This window comes from Gekko japonicus, unplaced genomic scaffold, assembly GCF_001447785.1.
Source record: "Gekko japonicus isolate JY-2015 unplaced genomic scaffold, Gekko_japonicus_V1.1 scaffold603, whole genome shotgun sequence".
NCBI classification, from domain to species: Eukaryota; Metazoa; Chordata; class Lepidosauria; order Squamata; family Gekkonidae; genus Gekko; species Gekko japonicus.
The window spans coordinates 166,161-173,501 of NW_015169192.1; positions in this window are offsets into that span (position 1 = coordinate 166,161).

Below are 7,341 nucleotides of genomic sequence, written 5' to 3' on the forward strand. Positions count from 1 at the left end.
AATACCAGGTTTTACAATAATGTAAACAATGAGCTTATAATTTGGCAGTGAAAAAATGACCAAGCAATATTCACCAACATGCTTTACCCAGTAAAAATACTCTGCCTTATAACCCAGAAGTCACATCTTTATGTATAAAGATGTCAAAATATATATTTGACCTTCTCCCTACACTCAGAACCCATCCTAAACTATGTTTAATTAGAATAAAGATTTAGTCCAGTGGGCACCTTTAAGACCCACAAAGTTTAATTCTGGGTATAAGCTTTCGTGTGCATGCACACTTCTTCAGCTGTTACCTTAGTTGTCATATTTGGGACTTCTCCCCATTGTCCCTGGCCATGTGGATGTGACTTTCTTTATGGCTTGTGCTCCCAAGTCAGGAACTAAGGAAGAGAGCTTCTTCCTTGTGTCCTGAGTGTAAATAACATGTCTTACTGTCGCCCCTCCTTGGGATGATCTTACTGTTCTGTTCTATTCCAAAGAAAGAGCTTACATTCTAGCAATTTTCCCATTTCCCTTTCTGTCCCTGGGTGTTACTTCCCACAGTAGTAAACCATTTTCTTGCTTCTACCAGAGTTATTAGCATAATCAAGAGCTTGATTGCTCTGTGCTTGGATCTTGATGGCTTCTTCCTTCAACCCCCTCCTTTCTGCCAGCTCCTAATTTTCAGTTGGGTACCTGCTCATGGACAGTGTGTAGTCCCAATGACTGAAATATTGGTGTCAATTCCTGCGTGGAAGGGCATTTCTCCACGTTTATAAAAACCAATGACGAATTAGTGTTTCAGTACATGGTGGTGGTATAAGGAATAAAAGGTGTAAATGCTTTCGAAATACACCAGCACCCTAAACTAGCTGTGGTATCTGACAAAGGGAGTTTTGACTCTTGAAAGCTTTCATCCTGAGATTCTTGCTGGTGCTGCTGGACTCAACTCTGCAGACCAACATGGCTACCATCCTGAAACTGGATTAGCTGTGCTTCTTGGGGAAGTTTGTCATCTTGGTCTCCCCACCTTGTGTGTTATGTTCCTGTCTTTTTGTCTTAGGTTTTCCTACTCTCTAGCCTGGTGTTATGGATCGGATTACCAGAGGAAAGTGCTAGTACGGATCAGTGTTCCCTCTAAACTGAGTTAGTGTGAGCTAGCTTACAGTTTTTTAGCCTCCAGCTCACACATTTTTATCTTAGCTCAGAAAGGGTGGCTCCAGAGCAAGCTAATTCATGCAGTAGCCAAGTCGCTTGCTCAGAACTTTAATACCAGTAGCTCACAAAGTAGAATTTTTGCTCATAAGACTCCACAGCTTAGAGGGAGCATTGGTACTGATGGTCTTTTGCAAGGCTTGTCAGACCTCTTTCAATTGTGAGGGTCAGGTTTTAAACCAAATTTGAAAGTCTATTAACTTTTTTAGCAGGTGATCCTTTAAGGTTGCTTTCTTTGGAAGCTCTGTAAATTTCGATAGTTTAGCTCAGGGGTCCCTACTGTGCTGCCCGTGGGTATCATGACATGGCACCTAACTGCAATCTTTTCTGACGTCCACCCAGTGTTTTTAAGAAGTGGATGGGGACAGGTAGAGATCTTGCCCAGCAAGGCTTCGATATAGTTACTAAAGATTTGATTGGCTGTGCAGCAGCTGCCGCTACATCACAAAAATCTTCACTGTGTGACTGAAGTAAAGCCATGGCAATCCTTTTGTGGCTGGCTTCACCTCCTGTAGCAGCCATTTTGTGGCAGCCATTTTGTAGTTCCGCTGACCATGCTGTGTTCGAATTCCAAAGGTGCTTGCAGGCTAAAAAAGATTGGAGGACCCCTGGAATAGCTGCTGTGGTTTAGTGGTTACAGTGTCAGACTAGGTCTGGGGAGACCTGCATTCAAATTCTGACTCAGCCATATAACCAACTGGTTGATATTAGAATAGTCTTGCAACCCAACCTACCCTCAAAAGATTGGAGGAGGGGAAAATCATGTCCACCAGGCTGAGCTCCTTGGAGGAAGGGAAGGATAATAATGGGCAAATATTGTTTTAGCTGTAATACTTGGCCTGTAGTCATGTCTGTAAGTCACCGTGGGCTAAATAGAAAGGGCAAGATATTAGTATTTTAAATAAATAAAATCCAGAAATTCACTTGGAGCTAAATCTAATTTATACTAATGGGCCTTATTTCTGGGCAATTTTGCTGTGTATTGTAATCTTACTGCACTTGCCACAACTTCCTTGCTCATTGACTCTGATTGTAGATATCTCCATTGTTATCTGCACTGCAAATGTGAAAAGTTTAGCCTGTCCTTACTTTTTATCCTTGGAGTTTCATGGTTAAAATCTTCCACAGAGCAGTGAGGTGTTCGTGGTTGTGACCATATCTAGAGAACTACAGATTTTGACATGGCTGTGTAAAACACCGTGGGTTAGTGGTTAAGTTTCCTTACAGTATCTTATCTCCCAGTGGGTTTTATTTTTAGAATGTGGGCAAAGATTCCCCTGCTATAAGTAAAAGTACTGTCTGTTCCTCACCCACTGAAATTGACTGTCCAGTCATTTCTGATGTGTTTCTTTGTGCTGTGTTCAAAGCGAGCGGTGATGTAGAAAGGAACTGATTCATTTCTACCAGGAAATTGTAGTCCTCTACCTTATTTGAATAATCAGCCTTGGAGCAAAAAAACTAGCCATAACCAGCCTTTTTACTACCTTCATGCGTATATTTATTTATATATTTTGATTTGTAGTCTGTGTTTTTCAGTGGGATTCAAGATGGATTAAAAGTATGGTAGAACTAATCAGTCAATCAATAAGCCAATTACAAAACATGATAACATTTGAATTATAACAATACTAGGAATAAGGCCCGTTGTGGAAATAAATACAACGAGCTCTAAAAAGAGGTTCTGGGAGAGTGCCCCAGCCTTGGGCACTCAGCACCAATTCGCTGTGGCGACCTCAGCAGGGTATAATGACAGAGTCCACAATTTTCTCCAGGGGAACTGATCTGTGCCATCTGAAGAGCAATTGTAATTCTGCATGATCTCCATCCCTCCCCTGGAGACTGGCAACAATGGTTCCCCATGAGGGAATGGTTAGTTTGGAGGGTGGAGTCTATGGCATTGTACCTATCTGAGGTCCCACTCCTCCTCAAACCCCACCCTCTCCAGGCTCCACCCCTCAAATCTCCAGGAATTTCCCAACCTGGTGTTGGCAACCCGATCTCCCTCCCTGCCAACCTACTGTTATCTACCCCCTGGCTTCAGCTTTCCATCTATTCCCCCTCCCTCCTAGAGAGCAGTTGCAATTCTGAGTGATCTCCAGCCCCCACCTGGAGATTGATAACAATGGTTCCCCATGAGAGAATGGCTGGCTTGGAGGGTGGGGTCTATGGAATTGTACCTGTCTGAGGTCCCACCCTTCCTCAAACCTCACCCTCTCCAGACTCCATCCCTCAAATCTCCAGGAATTTCCCACCTGGAGTTGGCAACCCTATCAGGAGTGGCCCCAATGAGTTTTCTCTCAAAGGCCAGAACAGGTGTGGAAAGGGCCTTTTAGTGACATAACCTGGTTGCCTAGCAACAGGCACTGAGGAGAAAGCACAGTTGCCACCTCTGATTAGGGAAATGCCTGGAGAATTGGTGGGTGGATCCTATGGTGGGCAGCACTGGGGGGGATGGAAGGACTCAGCAGGGGATAATGCCATAGGGTCTACCCTCCAAAGCAGCCATTTTCTCCAGGGGAACTGATCTCTGTCATCTGGAGATCTGTCTCACCTGGAGATTGGCCACCCTAGGGGAAAGTCAGCCACACAGCAGGGGGTTGAAGAGAATGGTTTGATGGTCACTGTCCCACCTTATTAGCCAGCCAGCCATGGAGGAGTGAAAAAGGAGTGAGAGGTGTGTTAAATTTATTGTGACAGGAAAGTGGCCAAGCGGGTGTGTGTGTGTTGTGCTGAGTCCTTTGTTTTTTTACTCACAGAAGCAAGCTTGGTTGTTTGGTTGCCTACCAACAGCCACTGAGGAGACAGTCACAGTTAGTCTCACAGTTAGTCTTCCTCAGGAGAGAGTCCAGCTTCCCAGGAGCCGCAGCTTGTTTCCTCTAGGCCAGACCCTCCCTGGCGCTGCCGTCACTGCTGAAGGAAGGTAGGGGAGCCTTTAAAAGGCGCTGGGCAGCCTTCTCTGTGGTGCAGGCCTTGTGGCCGAGGGAGAGGGGCCGCAAGGGGCAGCAAAGGTGAGTGCTTCCCCTGCTTGCCACTGCTCCCTAGGTCTGCCTCCTTCTCCCCTGTGGAGGGGTTGCTGCTCTCTCAGCAGAGCGTCCATCCCCTTCGCCGGCTCCCTCCAGACTGAAGGCGAAATGCTGCCCACTGGCTCGGTGGGCAGGGCTAAGCCAACGCAGCCTTGGGATTGGGAGACTGTGAGAGCAGCATCTGAGCGGGCCAAAGGCTGTGAAAGTGTGTCCAGGAGGGACACCAAATGTCAAATATATATAAGGAAAGATTTGAATCTAACAGGAAAGATTCCATGAAACAACATAATGCTGTGAGGCCAAGATTGAAGAACTGGAAGGAACCCCCCCCTCCATTATCACTGATAGAGGCCACCCACCGAGCTGATCCATTACACCATAGCTCACTGCTTTACACCTTTACAAGAATGCTCTCCTGAACAATTCTGTTTTGCACATTTTGCAAAACAATAGAAATGTATGTGGTGGGGAGGGCTTCCATCACAGAGAATGTGTGTGGACAGGCAGTTACTGATTTTTCTTGTTTGTGGAGTGGAATCTTCAGAAGATCTTTCTATGAGAAAAAGAGACCCATTTCCCCCAACTATGAAAAGGTGATGATGGAATTAAGCAGGATATTGGGTCTTGAGTGAGTGCAAAAACTGGAATTTTGGACCTGTGAGATGTGGAAGAAGGGAAACCTTGGTGCTTGCTCCATTGTTTCCTGCTTCCCTGTTCCTGGATGGCTGTTGATGTTCATGCATGTGCAAAGGGAAAACACAGGCAGCTGTTATGACAGTGCACACTGGCTGTTTTAGATCCAGGCAGTGACAGCAGCTGAGAAGACAGTTTGACAGACACCAGAGTGCACATAAATCACAGGATACCGACCAGACAGCACACCACAGTGGACTTCTCATTAATTCTTGTAGGCACCTAGTAATTCAATGGGATGGTTGCCACTGTCTGCCTTGAGGGTGCAAAAAGAGATTTATTGGCGAAAACAGAGTATACTTTAAAAGCATTTGAGGCTTTCTAGCATATATATAATCACAACTGTGTTACGTGCCCGTCAAGTCGCTTCTGAAGTACGACGACCCTATGGATTAATGACCACCAAAACATCCTATCCTTATCTGCCTCACTCAGATATTGCAAAAGAGGCCATGGCTTCCTTTACTGAGTTAATCCATCTTATGTTAGGTCTTATTTTCCTACCACCTTCAACTTTTCCTAGCCATATTGCCTTTTCCAGTGAGTCTCATCTTCTTATGATGTGACCAGAGGCCTCAGTTTAGTCATTTTAGCTTCTAGGGAAAATACAGGCGTGATTTGGTCTAGAACCCACTTATTTGTGTTCTTGGTAGTCCATGGTATCAGTGAAACCCTCTGCCAACACCAGTGTTACCATCCCTTTCAATAACCCCGTTGTTTAAATAAAGGGATTTGTGCTTTGGCATTCATAACAATAAGTATCCCCACTTAATTGTTTCTAGCACTAGTCAGTATACAGATCCAGTGAGCTGGCCACAGATATTATTATTTATTTGTTTAATTTATAGCCTGTTCTCCTCTTATAGAGATGGCAACGATGCAGACTGCAACAATTTGCTTTAGCAGTATAAGCCCACAAGGGGAGGGGCGATTCCACATCAGTTATTCAGAATGCCAGAAGCAAACTGTTAACTTGTATGTGTTGGAAGTGAAGGACTTTGTGCTGTCTCTTAGCCTGAGGCTTCAGAGGGGGACTGTAGAGAGTCAGAGAGATAGTTAGGCCAGGAGGACCCTGATCATCCTTCCCTTCTACTGCTCTGGTACTATCCCTTTGATGTGTAGATGGCTACTCTCAGGGAATCTTCCTTCCTTCCGGCCTGACATCTTCTTTCCATACTATTATGCTATACTTCTCCATCTTGGCACCAGGGGGGCAGGACATGCTTCCTGCATCTCTATTCATCCTAGCTTAGTTAGAATAGATTGGAATCCTGTCTCTGCTCTATCCTGTCTAGAATGGAGTTCCTTACAATAAAGGACTCACATTAGTTTTGCAAAGATAAAGAGTCTCCGTCTGTAGCTTTGTTTCTTGTCAGCACACACAAACTAGATAGGCTTTACTGCGTTATGTGCCTTGAGCACTCTGCTAACCAAGTAATTCCTTCAGTATGAACTGTTTTTTCAGACTAGAAAGGCTTGCCAGCTCTGAGGGGGTGGAATAGGGCAGCATTTCCGTGTGGCAGGCAGTAAAATCAACAGCTGAAGCTCTCTCTCCTGACTGCATTTCTGTGCTGGGAAAAGCCTCACCATTTTCACAGATCAAATAGTGCTCAAACAGAAGTAGTGCTTCCTGGGGTCAGTCCTGTCTCCCCCCTTTTCAAAAGAAATGAGTACTGAATCACATCAGAAGGCAATTTGCATCCACACACAATTTTTTGCCAAGACAAGTGTTATGGAAGTATCACTCCCCCCTCCCCCAAAAAGAAAACCCTAGCCAGGGAGAGGTCTGGAAGCTTGTATCATTCCTAGCACCTGCCCAAGCTTGTGTCAAAGGCTCCCTACACACATGCTGAGAACCGGGGTTCTATCCTGATAAAGCCCTACTTGATTAAAGTAGATAACTCACTGAAAATGTCGAGACAGTGTGTGACTGCAATAAAAAAGGCCAATGCTATGCTGCGGATTATTAGGAAGGGTATTGAAAACAGATCAGCCAATATCATAATGCCCCTATATAAATCAATGGTGCAACCTCATTTGGAATACTGTGTGCAGTTCTGGTCACCACACCTTAAAAAGGAAATTATAGCTTTGGAAAAAGTGCAGAAAAGGACAACTTGAATGATAAAAGGATTGGAACACTTTCCTTATGAGGAAAGGTTAAAGCGCTTAGGGCTCTTTAGCTTGGAGAAACGACTGAGGGGTGACATGATTGAGGTTTATAAGATTACTAGCCGTAAAGCCCGTTGAGGAGGAAGACAACGGGCCCTAGAAAGGTAGGATGGGTGGGTGGGCCATGGAGAGACAGACAGGCAGACAGACAGAGGGGTTTGGGAGAGAGACAGAGAGGAAGGTAGGAGAGGGCCTGGAGTGGGCGGGGGGGGGAGCCGCGGACGGGACCCTTCAGGCCCCATTCGCCGGCCTG